Below are 19824 nucleotides of genomic sequence, written 5' to 3'. Positions count from 1 at the left end.
ATTGACCCAGCGTGTCCACATGTGTCTGTCAGGTGTCTTTGATTTTGACTGCACTGTCTTGTGACTGTAGCCTGCTTACTTTTAAATGCTATGTTGGACAGATGACCTTTAGATTAGAGTAAACATGATAAAGTGATTTAGTGATGTTATTGTTATTATCACACTGCCAGGACCTGTCTTAAGTTTTAACATTGCTGAGACAAGTGATGTGAATGGAGATGGCATTCTTCAAAAAATAATTATTCCATCCATTCAGTTTTGTGGTTTTATTATTATAATGTGGTTAGGTGCAGTTAAAGAGCAGGTTACAGTACAGTGCCACACAGGAACAAGAAAAGAAAAAACATGCACACCCATAAATTAAACGATTAGACTCTTAACTCTGATCGGCACTGTAAAGCTTGGGATGAACCTTCAGCTGCAAGGCCTGGAACTAAACTTGGCTTTAGCAGAAATGATTCAAGGGCTTTGGAGATCCTAGAAAGATATAAAAACACAATGACAACAAATTACAGCCATGAGCAATTTTATATCAGCAGCTTGATGAGTTTGGACAAGATGATATCTTAAGTTTGTAAATGTACAGTACTAATGGTACGGTATTGTTGTCACTCTAAAAATGAGAAGTTTAATAGAGCTTTTTTTTCAAAGAACTGTTGACAAGTACGGAAATCCCTGGCGTGTGAGTTAAAGAAGTAACTGTTTTATCAGCGCACCCAAAGAAGCATTAAACAGGGTTCGGACTCTCAGGAGGATGCAGTGAATGTGGTAGGGAGGGCAAGTTGGGGCTCATGCTGTCTATGTCAGTACAGAGGAAGGATGGACAAAATAATGGAAACACCACATGGAAAAGAGTGTAACTGGTGAGGAGCTAAAGTACAGTTATAAAGGCAGGTCCTGCTAGGTGTGCTGTGTCTGCTCTGAAGCTCGTGGCATTCACTGCCCAGAGTCAGTCATAGATATGCTGACTGTTCACATTGTGATAGGAAGTTAAAAAGATGCCTGATAGTCAGTGCCATTAGGCACAAAAACTGCAAAATGATCTAATGTGTCAAGGGTAGCTATCTTAAAAAATGACATGCCAAACGTGGACAAGCTGCATCACTAAAGAGAAACAGCGGTGAGAATTAAAAGCTCACTGTCAGGAATCAATGGACACTTCACATGTAATAAATGCTACAGATGTGCAGCCTCTAATGCCCACAGAGCTGAGCCTGCTCTTCAGTGATTCTGTCTTAAGAAAACAATGCTTTATGGAATCTATGGCAGGGCTGCCATTTGGGAACAATGCTAATGGATAGAGAGACATGACCTGATGTAACAAGCACAAAACTTCTTGTCCAGTGAAAGATAGTCATTTGGTCTGAGGTTATTCATTCTATTTTGTACATATAGAGAGAACCAAAAAAATACCTTCCAACACCCCCAATATGAGTTGCCAGGTGTTAAATGTGGTGGAGAATCCATAATGGTATAGACGGCCATCTTGTGGAAGTGAGTAGGTCTGGTGATTGCACTGCAAGAATGTGTGACCTTCTCCAACGCTTGTGACTTAATTACTGTTCACTCATGGTGTTTGCCTATTTTTGGGTGATAATACAACTGCTAAACCAATTCATAGTGGTTTTATGAATAGCAGGATGAACTTGAATGACTTGTATTACCTCCCCAGTCACTATATTTAAAAAACATAGCACCTTAGAGAGGGTTGTATAGAATAGAATGCAAAGTAGATGTCCATCTTTTTCACTCTTCAAAGAACCGGGGGCTTTTCTGCTTGATGTACTCTGTTCAGGACTTGTATATCGGGTTTTCAATAAGGACTGAAGCTGTTAGGCTACTTGATAGACCCCTGATGTTAGGACATTCATTAGGTGTTGATCCGTCATTTTCTCCAAAATGTGTATGTGGAAGAGGGGCGTAGCCGGAAATAGGTTTTAGGGTGGGCTTGCGTAAAAATGGGCGTACTAATCTTTATTTGGATATACAGAGGCACTTACCCAAAAAATACATCTATTCATACTGTGGTACATACACATAACAGAATTAATAGGACCATGCAAAAGTTGATCAAAAATTATCAAGGCAATTAAACGTTGTTGCGCCATGGCGGGCACAACGCCATGTTCATGGGCATTGGGGCTTTAGATTGAATTGGTCAATGATTTTGTAATGATCTAGATTTCAGTAAAATCGCTTTCAAATGATAAGACAGAGATGAACTAATGACATTGATGATCTCAAATAATAATTAATAATAACATTTATGTGTATAGCACATTTTCATACAAAAAAGTAGCTCAAAGTGCTTTACATAGTGAAGAACAGTAAATAAAAAAAATATATAACAACATAAGAAATTAAAATAAGACAATATATTAGCTAACATAAAAAAAAAGAGTAAGGTCCAATGGCCAGGGCGGACAGAAAAAACAAAAAAAACTCCAGACGGCTGGAGAAAAAAAATAAAATCTGCAGGGGTTCCAGGCCACGAGACCGCCCAGTCCCCTCTGGGCATTCTACCTAACATAAATGAAATAGTCCTCTTGTATCTTGTCAAACCCATCTTGATCAGATTTCCGGATGAAAAAACTTTTACCAGCACTGCATGTTGTTCATCAAGTGTGAACATTACACGAGTGAAGTGTTTGCTTTAGTCATTTTCTCAGCTGCACACTGTTGCATATTGTGTGTCTCATTTGTCTCCCTTGACATTCCTCTTCATCTAAACGAGGTTTTGAAAAAAGTTGATATTTCCATTTGTTTTTCCGTGTCGGAAATAATAAAATAAGAAACTATCTCTTGGTGTTTGCCAAAAAAACTCAAGTAACTTAAGGTTCAGTTAACTGTTTAATGATACTACCAATACACCGTAACACCACCCCATTTATTTTTTTTTTGAAAATTCAGTAAACCAATGCAATTTTATATACCACTTCGAAACCAAAGGAAAGATAAAATAAATACCCAGTCAATTACAAAATTTAACAGAAAATGTCATACTCGGTGAACTGATTGGCTGGGCCTATGGCCAGTCAGGTAGGCCCACCCTTCCCTTCGCCACTGATGTGGCAGTGGCCTTGTTTTGCTGCCCCAAGTTTTTAAAATAAATGAGTCCAAATGAGCTTAATTTGAAATATATAAATATTAATACTGAACAGCTACAACAAAACAAAGTGATGCTGTCAACAAGGTTTGGCTACTGTACCATCTCAATGGTCACAGAGAATTTAAAGGTAGAGGTAGCACTTTGATCTTCGATTAGTAACATCATTTCCTTGATTTTTAACATCCAGTAGTAAAATTGCAGTTTGCTGGCCAGTGGTGGACCCAGTAGATGTGATGGCTTATTACTGAGTTAGGAGAGTCTGATTGCACCTCCATCATATGGGCCTGATTTACAGTGCACATCATACATAAAGAGGATTATATCTGTCAGCTACTCTGGCATGCCAGGGGTTGCCCAAGAAGAGTTAGAATCTATCTGAGATAGCGATGTCTGGGTTGATCTGCTTAACCTGCTGCCACTGTGACCCTCACCAGGAAGAAGGCATTTTAGAAATGTAAAGTCATACATAAAGGATCATTTTTACCTGCTCCATTAGTCAAATACATCCATTTTCTGAAACCGCTTAATTCAGTCTGTTGAACATGGAGATGATAGGATATTTGGATGAAACTGGCAAAGCTCTAGTCAGCCTGTTTCTGCTATAGTAACATGGAGGAGGTCTGCCTATCCACATCCATATCCAGGAGAAGAGTAGAGGAGTAAAAACTGGGGCACTGTAGAGCAACTTTAGAGGAATAGGATGGCATCTACTGGCTGGGCAGCTGCTGCCGTTGTGACTTTATTTGTTTCAGAGCTCAAGTGTGCCAGTATCAAACACATTCTAGGATATCTACCACAGAATCATGGATTGTTTAAGAGAATAAAAGCAAAATGGGGTCCCCTTGTGATTAACCACGCCCCTGTTGGTGCTGACGTCCAGAAACCTTTGCATCCCTGGTAAGACGTCAAAGATGCCCTCCTTGTTGCTTTAAAGGTTTTCAGCCGCATCTGACCTTTAAAAAATAGGAGACATGAACTGCAGCAAGTGATCCAGGCCAAATTGGCATTAAGTACTAATGCAAACAAGGGTGGGTGCGGCAGTGCGCATGCTCCCAACATCCCTCTCCCTCTCTCTTCAGGCAAGGCAGTCATGCTCTCTAATCACGGCGGCGTGGTGTGTTGATCAACACAAGCATGGAAAAATTTCACCATCGTCTGTAAACGTGACGGTGAGGACCCCCTGAATGTCCCCTGCTTGTAAAATTTGCACTTGCAGTCCACCTGCACTGGCGCACTTGGACGGGACACGGCCTTGAAAAGATGGAGAGTTAATTTCTTAATGGCCACGTCATAGTGGTGCCCGTCTCTTCCATCCTGTATAGTACATGCCGCTCCATGTGTGGTGAACAGTAAACTGGCCCGGGCCGATTTTCAGGCAGCCGCTTTGTATATTCATTTCGCTGCTTATATTGTGCAGTTATTCTCAATATCGTCTATTGTAACTTGAAAAAATGACCAAAAAGGGCTTACATTGCAAACTTGACTTCAAACGGAATAGAGACATTGTCCACAATAAAGCCTTTGTCTCTTGGGTCCATCTGGTTTCAAGTATCTGACAACATTCAGCAGGAAAGGGAATTGAATCAAAGGCTTGTTTTATACTTTTATGAAATTGGAGGAATGCGCGCTTTCTGGGAGTGAAAACGCTAATTTCACGAGCTTCTCTCTCCCTCTGTCTGCACAACACGGCACGGCCTTGGAAATCCGTAATAGCTTCCTACGTCTGCCGAAGGGCTTTGAACAAAAAAGTAGCCCCTCGAAGGGTCTCTTCCGCCAATTCTCTGATAAATCGGATTCGCGGCCTCAGCTGCAGCTGCTCGGGGATCAGATACCTCATAAATCATCTGAGATAATTTGGGAAGCCAGTTGAAAGGGAGGACCACCATAAATGACATAATGTGATGGATTCAGTATATTAAAAATCCATTCACGGCCATCTAATGCTCACGCACCTTCTTATTGGAGCGGCCGCCGCACTCGGCGCAACTATACTCGAGGTAACATTCGGTACATACCGAGCAAATGACACCCATCGCGTTTGTGCTGCCGTCATTTGGGGCAAAGCAGTCGGCCACAAGACTTGAGTTTAAAACGCTGGGCAATTCGGTGCCTTTTGGTTTGGTTCCCTCTCCTAGAGGCGCCTTATTTGTGGCACAGCTAATGAGAAACCCCGGCGCGGCGCTACGGCCTGATGGCACACGTCATCGGCACGGACAGGGTCACGGTGTTTAAAATGCTGTCATTAGGGATGCCTATGCACGTGCTTAAATAGCACCTTTCACAAAAGGCGTGAATGTACGCAAAACGCTCATATCTAGCAATACAAATTCCGACAAATCATAAAATATATCGAGTTTTTCGGAGATGCTTAAAGGCTGGTCACTATGAATATACCCTAGCAGCGTAAAGGCACTAGATACTCTAATGGATGGGTGCAGCTCGTCCCGCAAGCGCGAGGTATGTGTGCTCAACTTCGATCTCGGGGGGCAGCGCTCGGGCTGTCAGGATATGGGGAGAGTTGTGTTAAAAAAAGGTGGGGCCGGAGCTAATTAGCCTTCGCACTGCACCAATGCCAAGAATGGGGTCTGTTAAATACAAGGAAAGCCAAATAAAGAGAGAGGTCTCGCAATAACTGTCAAATTCAAGAACGGAATAATGATAAAATACATGAAGAGATTGAAAGTTATCTTTTTAAAAAGTATTGGCATTTCTACATGGTATGACCGAAATGTCTGCAAATCCCCTTAAATGAATGTCTGCAATGTGCACTTTAATCAGGATGTCTGAACGGTTTGATTTTTAATATTAAACTGTGGAGCGGAGGGGAGAAATCAAGGAAAGAATGCGTCTGTGTCGCAGACATTATAGATGGCAGTGTATCCCTACGAGATTACCGACGGGACTTGTCTGAGCTGCTCTGTCGGTTTGTTTTCTGGTTAAATTCAGACGGAGCTCATTTCTCAAATTGTTAAGCTCCCCAAACTCGTGTCCCTGTAGTCTGTACCGTTAAAGTTCCGATGTTAAACACCCACAAAGTCCGACTTCGGAGATGAGCCCCCATGCCGTTGATCCCACTCATTATGTTCCATTTTCGGGGTGGGGGGCTCAACCCCATTGGCGGGGACCACTGCCATTGGACTCTGACCTTCGTTGAGCAAACAGTTTTGTTTTCGCCCTTTTTCCGTGGTATTATAATTAAAGAGTGTCCTCTCTATTTATTACATATTTTATCCATGTGTGTACGAAGTCTACTTTACAATTTTCAGTTCCGTCCTAGTGGTCTTCACGTGGCTTTTCCAGTTATTTAATTAGGTGTTTCCTAACGCGCAGGCTGGTGGTCTCGCACTGAAACAGTGGTCGCCTTCCTATCCAGTATCATCTGCTCCGTTAGTCGTTTATTGTCACGTTAGAATCAAATAAAGGAAAACAAAACAATCCCTAAGTTAACGGCAGCAGGAAGGTAAGCTTCTAAAGTGATGGTAAAAGTTAAATAATAATAATAATAGTGCAAATGTCACTGCTGCGGTGTAAGAGAAGAGTGAAGAAGTGCAGAATTCAGAAAGCCGTCCTAATCCCTAAAGCATCGAATGTCAAACACAGTGGCGATCCACATGGCACTGCACGGGTCTGCGTGGCCGATCTTCAGTCTACAAGTTTGTGAAAAGGAGTAACTTTGAGCCCTCGTTGCCCATTGGGGGTGAAGCCCCGGGGTCGGTTGATGTGGCATGCACAACTTCAAGTCCTTTTGTTCATTTTTGATGGAGGCATTTTTGGTTTACACTTCATCATAAGGGTGCTATTTCCTGCACAGAATATGGTCCTAAAATGAAGGTTTTTCAAGTCTACAGGGCCACAACTATGGAGCCAAATAAAGCTGAGTCTTTGGTCTTGTAGTGGTGAGTCACGAGGCGCCAGACAGTAAACGCTGAAGTGATTCAAATAATTCAGAGGGAATTCTCCTGAACGCAAGAGTGAGAGGTTGTGAGACTGACTGGAACAAAACACCTACAGTGGGCCCCCAGCACTTGAGCAGGGACGCACTGATGCCGAGGATACGTTGGGGGGTCTCCTTCTACTACCTTGAAGCTGCTGCAGCCACGCTGCCGCTTCCTTTAGTAAAACGTACAGATACCATTTAAATATAAATAGACAGAAAACTTGGGGGCACCAGGTCCAAATGTATGGAAGGGTGACAAGAGGTCACAAACGGCACTGGCCATGTGGAACCCGAGGGTCCTGACGGATTCGCCCCATTCAGGATGCCCTCCGTTTGTCATCTTTGTGGCACACTCAGTAAATACAGAACACGAAAGGTGGTGACTAAACAGACTTCTTCTCTCCAGTTTTCTGTAAAGAAGTGGTTTTACAGGTTTAAACTGCTCCATCATGGAGCGATCTATCAAAACAAATAAAACAGGCGCGTCTTTATGCGTTGAAACTTGTAGCCCTCCACTGCGAGCAGGAATACAACGGCCATAAATCGAGACGGGTGTTTAAACAGCACAGGTAGACGGGCACGAGTTGTTGGCATCAGTAACTGCGAGGGGCTGCGTTACCATCTGAAGAGCAGCGGCGGCCAAGAGCGCAGCTACTGACGAAAATCGGCAACGGCAAGCGTGCGCAGCAGGAGCCGGCCGGCCGGCGACATTCAAAGGAAGGAGACTCCCGTCTCATTTACGTACCGCTCACTTGTTCCGTTACAGCTTCACACAAGCATTCATTTGAAAGAAGACACGTCTGTGGGAGTGCATGCTTACGACACACGTGTTGCGCTTTTAAGCGGCGTTTTTTTTTCGTTTAGATGTTAAAATTAAGGGGGGGGGGGGGGTCGCCAACTGACACATTATGCCGTCTTTAGGTGACAAGCGCTGTCACCCGGTTGCGGTCAATTGACTCTACGATTTCTATTGAGGCGATTATTACTGGTATTGTTGAGACGCTGTGTTAAATCATACGCGTTTCCTGGTGTTGTTAATTTTAGCTTTGGTTTTAAATCCTGCTTAGTAATACTAATTAAAAGATTGCGACTAGGAAAGCGTTGTATGTGTCACGGTATGGTGGCGCAGTGATTAGCGCTTCTGCCTCGCGCCCCTGTAGCACATTGTCTGGATGAAGCTCTCCCCGTACTTCTGGTCTGCTCGTCTTTTCCGCCCAAGGTCATGCGGGTAGGTCAAGTGAGGACCCTTCTGGATGTGGACACCCACAGCTGTCCTAATGAGATCTGGCTGATCCGTGCGATCTTGCGTTGGTCGCAGCGGGTACAGAGAATGGACGACAGGTGACTGCTTTTGTAGCTGACTTAGAGGCTTCAAGTCAGACTCTCAGCCTCATCCCAGGTTTCCCGATTGCACAAACGGCTGCGTTCCGCCAGGTTTCAGAAGCGCTGCTGTCGTGTAAAGCAGAGCACATCTGCACTCGTACACTCTTATTTAAAAATAAAAGGGCTGCTTTCGGAGCCGTAGCACAGGGGAGCCATATTAGGACCCAAACAGACCCTTTGTGTATTTAGATCAGCGACGGGCTCCTTAAATACACGGGGAATAAACTCCTTAAATAGACCGGGGAAATGCCAAAGAGCTCATACGGGGATCGGTTGTTGTTGTTGACATGTATTTATCCAGCCGTTTATTTACTGGGCTTCTTTGAAACGCAAAACCGCGCTACCTAAACGGCGACCCTTCCCGCCCCACTTGCGTACCCCAGGGGGCGCGCGTTCGTTCACGCCGGTTACATTTGTGGACTTTGCATCCGTGAAGTGAGCACGCTTTGAATGGCGGGTCCGCAGCTGGCCGCTCGTCACCTTTCGGCCCCCTGTTGTCTGAGGCCGGCCACCACGAGTGTCCCTGTGTCTTCACCTGGTGGCCTCGAGCGCAGCCCCGTCGCTGCTGGCCGCACATCAAGGGGAGGAGGCGGCAGAGTAAACACAGCTGCTCGACATGTCGGAAGGGGGCTCGGTGGCTCAATGTCTCCGCTTTCCTGGCATTCGGGGTCTCAGGATCACGCAAAGGGGCTCTCGGGCTTTTCCTGCCTCCCCGCACAGGAACTGCGAGAGCCGCCGGTGCCGCCGCGTTGCGGGCTGAGGGGAAATGTTTTGATGAGGAAAGTGGAGAAGCGCCTTTGATTGATCATAAAAGATGTTTATTGTCTTTATTTGGCGTGCAGATGAAATAGATAGACGGTTGGCTTATTTCCTCATTTTTGTTTATTGGACCAAAAAAAAAAATGGTTACGACTCCCAAGAGGAGAAACTGAGCGGCTGTTATGGAGACAAACGCCGACCAACTGAAGCCTGCAGGGAGGCCGAGAGGGCAGCGCTGAAGGCCGCCGGTGGTGGTGTGTTGGGTTGGGGGCAGCAGGGCAGAGCCACTGGGGAGGCCGCGGCGAATGTCAGTCAGTATTTGATATAGCGCCTTCCACAGCACTATGGCAATACACCAATGGCACAGAAATGGTAGCGCAGGGGAGGTGAAAATAAATTAAAACAAACTGGAGCCCCCGCGAGCCGATGAACGACATTAGCAGTGCGCTAAACCCACAGCAGCCTTTCTTGACGCCCCCAATGACAGACGACTTGCTAGTGTCGCGTGTCCCTTCCCTTCCATGTTTTGCTACAGACAGCTTGAAACCTACGCCTAAATGCCCTCCAATGTTGATGTTCACATCCAGTTTGCTATTCGTGCCCTCATTTCTGCTTGAAGGTTAAGGGAGATGGAGCCTGTCGCGGTGACATGGGGTGCAAGGCGGAGGGGCCAGCTGTAGACGGTGTAGCGGTGTGCAATATGAAGGAGTTCAACGTGAAACTAATGGAGCCAATCCGCCACGTGAATTTGCGCTCGTTTTTGCCGTCTTTACGTGCTGCGAGGGGCTCCCGCTCGACGCTCTGCCTGCCCTGTTTTAGGGGTGCCCGGGTCTTCGTTTTAAAGCCTGACGTTTGAAGGGAAACGACTAGAGGGGGTCTTGTGGACCAGCATTGCGCGGCTTTAAATCACAATCACCTTTATTTATTCGCCATTATTTAATGTGCAGGAATTTGACTTGGTCGATGGTCACATAAAAATAACATAAATAGCATGGCTTAAAATAAGAATGCAAAGTTGCAAAAAAAGTGCAATTATAAAAGAAATGTGCAAGTGAAAGCTCGTGTGTGTGTGTGTGTGTGTGGGGACCCCATCGTGCAGTATATGACAGAATACGTGAATATACACCACAGGCTGGCTATAGACTACCGGGCTGAGGGGGCTGTGGCTCTGGGAGAGAAACGCTGGAGGTGTCGGTCAGCTTTGAGTTTGAATTGACCTGAAGTGTTCACCAGCGGGGAGTTTTTGGGACAAGTGACGAGGGGGGTGAGCGGATCCTTATGACACGGTCAGTGGCACAAGATACACGGGGGGTCTGTCACAGATGGAAGGGCACAGCCAGTCGTTGGCTTAGCAGACCCCACAGCACGCTGTCATTTATTTATGGAGTGTGCCGTCGCTGAACCAAACCAGACAACAATGGAGAATGTGATTACACATTCAGTTATGGCTTTGTAAAATTCTATTAGAATCGGCTGGGAAATAAAACGTGATGTCATTTTAGGAGTTTGATCACAAACCAATGGGCGCTCGATCTTAGTGTGATTGACGTTTTCCATTCCTGTTGTTTCGGGCTGCAGCTGCCATTTCATTTAGGAAGACGTGACAACTGAAATTCTGTTACCTTTCTTTGATCTCAATGTTTGTGCAACTGGAGTGAAGGAAGAAAGAAAACGCGTTTTACAGTTACACTAAACCTGGAAAAAACCGTTCAAGTGTCGTTTTGCGGCTGAGCAATCACATTATAATTATTTCTACTCGAGGCGCATCTTTAATTGGGGGAAAATGTCACTAAACCCGGCAATGCGGTTGCTTGTTGTCTTTCTGTCTTCCACCTGTGCATGTGCGCGTTTCTGTGTGGGATTCTTTTGGACCCCCTGTGTCTGTGTCGGGAGTCTGCCTTTCCATTGGGCATTCTGCGGTTCAGTGGCCACAGTATGGTGGAAATAAAACAAGCGGGGCTTTGTGCACAAGGAGTAGGACAGGGGTGGCAAGTCCGGTAGATGTGAGAATAGTTTTATTCGGGGTCAATAAGAAGTTTTGCCCTTCTCAGGGAAGCATTCAACACCTGAGGGCTTTATTTGCTTTGACCACCCGTCAGTTTGTTATCATGTAATATGTACAAAACCTCTGCTTCCACATGATATCATCATTTCCATAAGGGAAATGTCCATGGAATTGATTCCTGGTTGGCCTTCCAAGGCTGATGCTCACAACAATGCATTAAGCACTTCCATTTTGAATATGTTGACATCTGCCTCGATGTTCTCCTACGCCTTGCCAAGACCGCGTTCATTGATCAAGAACGGTGAACTTAACGTAACGTGTTTGCAGGTGAAGACCTTGAAAGTGAGTGAGTTCAGTTTTAGGTGACATTCTGGATCTCGTTAGCCTTACCCTGTAATGTGGGGGTCGAGCTGAATACAGTATGGTATTCAGATAAGTACAATAGTTGATTTTTACGAATATTTATTCAGTGCGATTTTTTGGCATTTATTTGTATTCTGAAAAATAACGTCAAATCAAATAGGCACCGTCTGTGTCTGTCTGCTTGTGCTTACGCTGCACCCCCGCTGACACGAACGAGCTCGCGGTGAAGCTCCGCTTTCGCTTTTAGGAAAACGCGACGCCACTTTATATTTTCCCTCGTTGGACGTGCAATATGTGAGGCGAATTTTGACCGGCAGTGTAATACGTTAGTTCACCTAAACGCGGGTTCACAGTCCCCATTTGTGTCACACGGTTGGAAATAAAGCGTATGGCCACCTCTTACATTTAAATTATTGTTTATGGTTTTATGAGAAGTTTCTAGAATAAAATAATTTCCGAGAGGAGCAGTGTTGACGCAACAGACAAATAAAACAACTCCCCGTTGTTCCTCTTCTGTGCCTTCTGTCTACATATCGTTTTCATATATGGAACAAAACAAACTATTTTATTTAATGTTCACACTTCATGTGTCTCAATTTCTAAGGTATAATTAATGTCATTAGTTGTTTAAAGGTCGTTATGTATTCTTCATATGTGAGTAGTTAGTGACCTATATGAACTGATGCACATACATAGTCCCCATATGAAAACTAAGAAAATGACTTTACATAACTCTTTACTGTATTCTTTTACTTCCACTTGTACAATACATAACTTTGTACCAACATCCACGGTACATGGTAGTGATGGGCTGCTGGTTCTATTGAAAAACGTAAACTCGCAGGTCATTTATTCTCACTCCTTTAAAAATACAAAATGAACTGAACATGAATTAGTTCAAAATTGGAATGGTGAACTATCAACGTGAATTTAGTTATTTAAATCTGTGTGAACTGAACTTTGAACTTACACAACACTGTTGGTGGCAGTTGACGATGCCAATGGCGGAGTTGTGCCCTTATACTCAAGCCCAGTTTGCTCCACCCAAGTGCCGCTCTGCTCGCCCCGTGATTCGGTTTGACACTCGCGACAAAAAAACTCCCTTCACCTAATGCCAGGCAGGTGACAGGCGTGTCCCCCGGGGAGCCCCTCTTTCTCTGTCAGTACTGTACCTAAAGAGTCTTCGGCTCTTCCCCCAAGGCCCCCCCCCCCTCCCCCCATGGCGTTGCCATGCAGTGTCATAAATTATTGGGTCAATTAGGTCGCCACTAAAACTGTCTGAAGAATTGTGTAACCTTTGCCATGTTTAGAAAGTTAATGAGGATGGCAGGTCACCGTGTCTATCAATCTGAGGCTTTCACTCTTCGAGGATCTGTGACGAAAACAATTGAATGGCGAGGGGGAGCCGAGCGGCTTCCTACACCACATGGTTCAGATTTTGATCTTCTCCCTTTCTTTGACAAGCTATGATGTGTTTGAAGCATGAGATTGGGAGATGTGCGCCTCCATAACCTTCAATTTCACTTTATCACTTTGTCCAGAAAGCCGTGAGTCATATCAGTAAAAACGGGGTGTGGGGGGTATCAATACAACGAAGGACCACCAGGGACGGCGCTTTTTATTTTCGCCTTTGCAGGTGCTCACCATCACGGAACTGCTGATGGAAAATGGCGACATGTTAGATTGTTTCAATATTGGCAGATCCGGGGTCGATGGCTTGGAAGATGAACAGGAACCCCCAAGAAGGGCTCCTTCTTTATTTTTTCGCGTCGCCAGCTTTCACCTCCTGGCTCATCCGCCCTTCCAGCCAACGTGCCATCTGGCTGTCAGCGGTGCCTGAGCCCAATCCCCCAGTGATGTCCCCCGTACTCTCTGCGTGGATGGTCTCTCCATGCCCCGTGACATGGCTGAGCTCTAACAGGGGCAGCCGTCTGCCTTCCGCCTTGTTGTCTGGATAGGAACGTGCAGCCCGGAGGCCGATGGAGAGGTGTAATCGGTGGACAGCTTGGAATGCCTGGCCCTGACCCATCGCCTAATCGGCCTGTACTTAACATTGCGCTGGGTGTCCGCTGACCTTGGTGGGCGCATTACCGGATCTGTCGGCCCCTTCCTCCTCATTTGCGAAGTTCGACGCCTTGTCTGCCATGATTAGCGCTGTTCACTTCTGCATATCAGCTGATAGGCAAGCGCGGTGGCGGCCGCCTGTCTGTTCTTTGTGGCGCTATGGAAGAGTCCGTTACCTATAGAGACAGAGACTCCGTGTTCGAGTCTCGCAGCCTGCGGGATCCCCGCATAATCGACAATCAAAACTGAATCGGCCTTCCATAGACTACAGTAATAATCTTGGCTGGGAGGCCCCGGTGGGTTATCTAAAATGGAGTCAGACTAATAATTACACAACTGGACGGTCGTCGAAGCCTTTAACACTCTCTTCGGCGAAGTCTACCCATCAGAGACCTCCGGTGGCGCAGGGGTAGAGACAACGGTCCTGCACTGTCTCGCTGTACTGTTCTGAGATCGAATCCCACCTGAAAAGAAAAATTTAACGGACCTGTTGGGTTTATTTTCAATGTCAATAATCGTAACTGAGGCTGAAAATTGAGCGTAGCTCATTGAACTTACCTCTGCTCGGTGGCACCATAGCAGAGTCCCGGGCTGTGGGATGCTGCCTTGTAAGGTAGCTGTCCCAGGTTCGAGTCTCGCTGCCAATAAGCTGAGACTATTGGTGCCGCTCCCTAGATATGAGAAGAGAAAATGAATGGGCCTGACTCTGGTTGCAGTAGAAGTTACAGTTATGCCGCTGAACCGACGGTCTCAGTGTTAACACGCGCATCCGCAGAAAGAAACTAAAGGAGAGCGCCGGTGGCGCCGGGACAGAGAAGGCGGCTCTCTAACACTGAGGTCTCGGGTTTGAGGCCAACCCCAGGGCCTGAGAGAGGTGGTCGGTAGAGAAAGACGAGTCCCTCTTCTGGACAAAACCATGCAGGAAAATAAAGCGGGCATTATGTTTAATGTGGTAATAATCAGGAATGTGAAACAAAGGACATAAACGAGGGAAGTTATAAGGGGACCCCCGTGGTACAGAGATAGGCAAAACGGCCCTGCAATCCAAAGGACCCGAGGTCGAATCCGGCCGAGGGGGCCACAGGGGATAAATAGATACATTGTTTTAGAGAAATAGCCGACCGGCGCGGGTAGAAGTCAAGTATAACCTCGGGGAGTTACAAAGAGAACCCCCCTGTGGTACGGGGGTAGAGAAAACGGCCCTGCAATCCAAAGGACCCAAGCTCGAATCCCGCCGGGGGGAGAGAGGCCACAGGGAAAGAATACCTCCCAACATTTTAGAGAAATGGCCGACCGGCGCAGGTAGAAGTCAAGAATAGCCTCGGCTAGGAAAAATCACGATGGGCCCCCTGGTGCAGTGGTTAAGACAGCGACTTCCCAATTGCAAGGTCCTGAGTCCGAGTCACAGCATCGACTCCCCGGTGGGGCGATTCCACAGCTCCCACCCCAAATACCACCTTCATTTATACGTAGCTTTTCGTGAGGCAGCATTATAAATATCAATTCGAACCCCTGCCCTTAAGGGGACCCGCCATGGGTGAGCGGCAGGGCCGGCGACTCCGAACCCCAGCGGCCCGAGATCGATTCCCCGGTGAGGCGATTCCACAACCACCACCCCAAGGCGGCGTCGGGGTGCACCCGAGGGGAGCTCCCACCCCCATCGGCCCGGGATTTATTCCCACCGAGGGCCGTGTCGGGGAGCACCCAATGGGTGCCGCCCCCCTCGGGCGTACGCCGCCATCGCCCTGGGGTGGGAGCTGTGGAATCGCCCTTTTGTGTAAAAGTGTAAAGTTATTTAATAAGATCATTCCTACTGCAGTTGCTATCCCATCTGCAGTTTTGTGTGTAAAGGTTGGGAATCGATCTCGGGCCGCCGGGGGTGGGAGCTCCCCTTGGGTGCCGCCTTGGGATGAGAGCTGTGGAATCGCCTCACCGGGGAATCGATCTCGGGCCGCTGAGGTTCGGGGTCGCCGGCCCTACCGCTCACCCATTGCGGGTCCCCTTAAGGCAGGGGTTCGACTTGATATTTGTAATGCTGCCTCGCGAAAAGTTACGTATAAATAACATCTCTTGCTATGTTCTCTCTGCGGTGGTGGGGGAATCGCCCTGCCCGGGGATCGATCTCCGGCCGCTGGGGTTCGGAGTCGTTTGCCTTGCCGCTCTCCCACAGCGGATCCTCTTAAGGGACTGGTATGACTTGATATTTGTGATGCTGCCTAGCAAAAAAGCTCAATATAAACAAGATACGCCTTCGCTGCGATGGCGGGAACCGATCTCGGGACGCTTGGAGTCAGGATTGTCAGCGTTATCATTCGCCTATAGGGGAGCGCCTGAGAGTGAGGCTACAACTCGCTATTTGTAACACTGCCTCACGAAAAACTGCAGTACTTAAAGACTTTTGAAATCCGCCCCCCTGGAACAGCCTCGCTGAGGTGGCTGGGATAGATTTCAGGCCGCCAGGGTTCGCAGTCGGGGGTTCTGCAGCCATTCTAAAGCGGGGCGTAATGACTTGCCATTTGTAATTCCAACAGGCATTCAATTCTCCATTGCCACCCACGGGTCCCCTTTAGGCAAGGGTTCGAATTGATATTTATAATGCTGCCTCACGAAAAGCTACGTATAAATGACAGTCTCATTTGGGGTGGGTGCTCCCCGACGCCGCCTTCGACGGGAATCGATCTCGGGCCGCTGGGGTTCGGGGTCGCCGGCCCTACCGCTCACCAACGGCAGGTCCCCTTAAGGCAAGGGTTCACTCTTCATTGTTACCTGTTAGTTTTATTTCGGTTTATTTTTTTTTAGCTCCTATTCTATATTTCTGTAGTACTAGGTTTTATGAGATGGTCATATTTTGGGCCATAGTGTGAAGTTTTTCTGGGTGCTTTTGTCTCGTTGTTTGGATCCTCCTCCACATTATGACGTTCTGGCTTCTTTTGCACAGGTTCTGCTAAGTGAAGCCCTTATGTCCTAACAACCTCCACCAGTACCAGGGGTCAGCCTTCCATGTCACCAAAGGATGTAAGTAAGAGGTTAGGACAAGTCAAGGTGAAGTAACAGACACTCCAGAGATAACATACATCTACAGCTAATACTACAACTCTTTCTAAATTGTAAATATAAACCTCACACTACTGTTTTTTTTCTCCAAACACAGATTAAGAGGGAAAAAAAAAAATCACCAAATGAAGCAACAGGTACACTTACCTACCAACAGTGCAGGGTCTGGAACAAACTGCTGAACGCCAGTGGAGCCCATGGCTGGGACTTAGCCAACATAACCTTAGACTCACACATGTGTGCCCCCAGGGTTTGTGGGCGGGGGGGGGGCTTTCTTCAGCAGCACAAGCATGGATGGGTTTGATGGCAGATGCAGCTCTGCTTTCCTCCCACCTCTCAAAATGGGCACAATGTCAGAGTGGCTTCTGGTGGACAGAGTGTCACTCATCCAAATGTGGTCCATTGTCCTGTGCCTGATGCTACATGAAGAGTTTTCTACATTAAATGAGATAACCTGCACAAAAAATAATTCATAACATATTTAAACATATAAAGCCCACAGATATAAATACGATCTTGGGAGTTCTTGTGCTTTGCATTTAAGTGGGCTGGAAACCCTGTGAGTGAAAGATGAAGTCTACATTGTACTGTTAATGCAGATCATGAATTGTTTTTATTTATGTACTCATACACAACCACATTTTTCTCTTATGTCCCATAATAATCTGCTTCTTACTGAATTACTTTCCAACACCGTTCACAGACAGGCAGCACCTATCTAGTGGAATCAGGAATTACTACCCAAGCCTGCAGGCAGGAACAATGTGTGTGTGTGTGTGTGTGTGAACGGAGGCCCTGCACACATCTGAGTGGCACCAACATAAATGCATTCGATTTTGCTACAGGGGATATTACAATTCTTGATTAGCATTTACTGTGTTGCCTTCAATACTTTTTTTGTGCAGACACCACCCTGGGACCACTCGGGTTCATGACACTGTTTTACATCCTCACAGAGCAGCTTCCCATGAAACGTTTTTGACTTAGAGCCCCCAGGCTCATGGCCAGCCTCTTGTGACTGAGGAGCAGACCCCAAGTGTTGACATCTACCCATTCCTGTACAGGGTTGGGTAGGCAGATTATCTACCAGTAGCACTAGGAACAAAGTGCAAGCTAACCTTGGAGAAAGTAGCAATGGCTTATTCAAAACCATTAATATGGCTAAGGATTGAGCAATTTCATATCAGAAAGTACCAACTGTTGAGTTAATGAGGAGTTAAGGTTTATAGCTTTTAAAAATGTAAAATTCTTATGAACATATTCTAAATAACTGTTCTCCTTTATACATCCCCTTTTGTTAAATGAAAAAGCATACAGGTACAACCATCCATCCATCCTCTTCCGCTTATCCGAGGTCAGGTCGAGGGGGCAGCAGCTTGAGCAGAGATGCCCAGACTTCCCTCTCTCCAGCCACTTCTTCTAGCTCTTCCGGGGGAATCCCAAGGTGTTCCCAGGCCAGCCAAGAGACATAGTCCCTCCAGCATGTCCTGGGTCTTCCCCGGGGCCTCCTCCCGGTTGGACGTGCCCGGAACACCTCACCAGGGAGGCGTCCAGGAGGCATCCTGATCAGATGCCCGAGCCACCTCATCTGACTCCTCTTGATGCGGAGGAGCAGCGGCTCTACTCTGAGCCCCTCCCGGATGACTGAGCTTCTCACCCTATCTTTAAGGGAGAGCCCAGAAACCCTGCGGAGAAAACTCATTTCAGCCGCTTGTATTCGCGATCTCGTTCTTTCAGTCACTACCCATAGTTCATGACCATAGGTGAGGGTAGGAACATAGATCGACTGGTAAATTGAGAGCTTCGCCTTGCGGCTCAGCTCCTTTTTCACCACGACAGACTGATGCAGAGTCCACATCACTGCGGATGCCGCACCTTTCCGCCTGTCGATCTCACTCTCCATTCTTCCCTCACTCGTGAACAAGACCCTGAGATACTTGAACTCCTCCACTTGGGGCAGGATCTCGCTACCAACCCTGAGAGGGCACTCCACCCTTTTCCGGCTGAGGACCATGGTCTCGGATTTGGAGGTGCCGATTCCCATCCCAGCCGCTTCACACTTGGCTGCGAACCGATCCAGAGAGAGCTGAAGATCACGGCCTGATGAAGCAAGCAGGACAACATCATCTGCAAATAGCAGTGACCCAATCCTGAGTCCACCAAACCGGACCCCCTCAACGCCCTGGCTGCGTCTAGAAATTTTGTCCATAAAAGTTATGAACAGAATCGGTGACAAAGGGCAGCCCTGGCGGAGTCCAACTCTCACTGGAAACGGTTCGACTTACTGCCGGCAATGCGGACCAAGCTCTGGCACCGATCGTACAGGGACAAACAGCCCTTATCAGGGGGTCCGGTACCCCATACTCTCGGAGTACCCCCCACAGGATTCCCCGAGGGACACGGTCGAATGCCTTTTCCAAGTCCACAAAATACATGTAGACTGGTTGGGCAAACTCAAACACAACCTCTAGGACCCTGCTAAGGGTATAGAGCTGGTCCACTGTTCCACGACCAGGACGAAAACCACACTGTTCCTCCTGAATCTGAGGCTCGACTATGCGACGGACCCTCCTCTCCAGGACCCCCGAATAGACTTTTCCAGGGAGGCTGAGGAGTGTGATCCCTCTGTAGTTGGAACACACCCTCCGGTCCCCTTTCTTAAAGAGGGGGACCACCACCCCGGTCTGCCAATCCAGAGGCACTGTCCCTGATGTCCATGCGATGTTGCAGAGGCGTGTCAACCAAGACAGTCCTACAACACCCAGAGCCTTGAGGAATTCCGGGCGTATCTCATCCACCCCTGGGGCCCTGCCACCAATGAGTTTTTCGACCACCTCAGTGACCTCATACAGGTACAACATGATTACAAATTACATACTGCTTGGCCTAGAAGCTAAACTGCCCTTATGTTGAGTTATCACCTCTGCCTCATTGTGTGACCCTGAGCAAGTCACTTCACCTTTCAGAGTGCATCATATACACCAATCCTAAAAATAAGTTTGCAATTCTCTGTTTAGCACCAGAATAACAACACATTCTCAAATTGGTGTAATCCAGTTCAGGGTCAGGGAATGCAAGGGCCAGATCCCAGAACGCACCAGGTAGGAGGCAGCCCCACACTGTTCCCTGAGATATTTAAGCAGTGTGCCA

This window comes from Erpetoichthys calabaricus, chromosome 18 (assembly GCF_900747795.2).
Source record: "Erpetoichthys calabaricus chromosome 18, fErpCal1.3, whole genome shotgun sequence".
Lineage (NCBI taxonomy): Eukaryota > Metazoa > Chordata > Cladistia > Polypteriformes > Polypteridae > Erpetoichthys > Erpetoichthys calabaricus.
Note: the sequence above shows the minus strand (reverse complement) of the source record.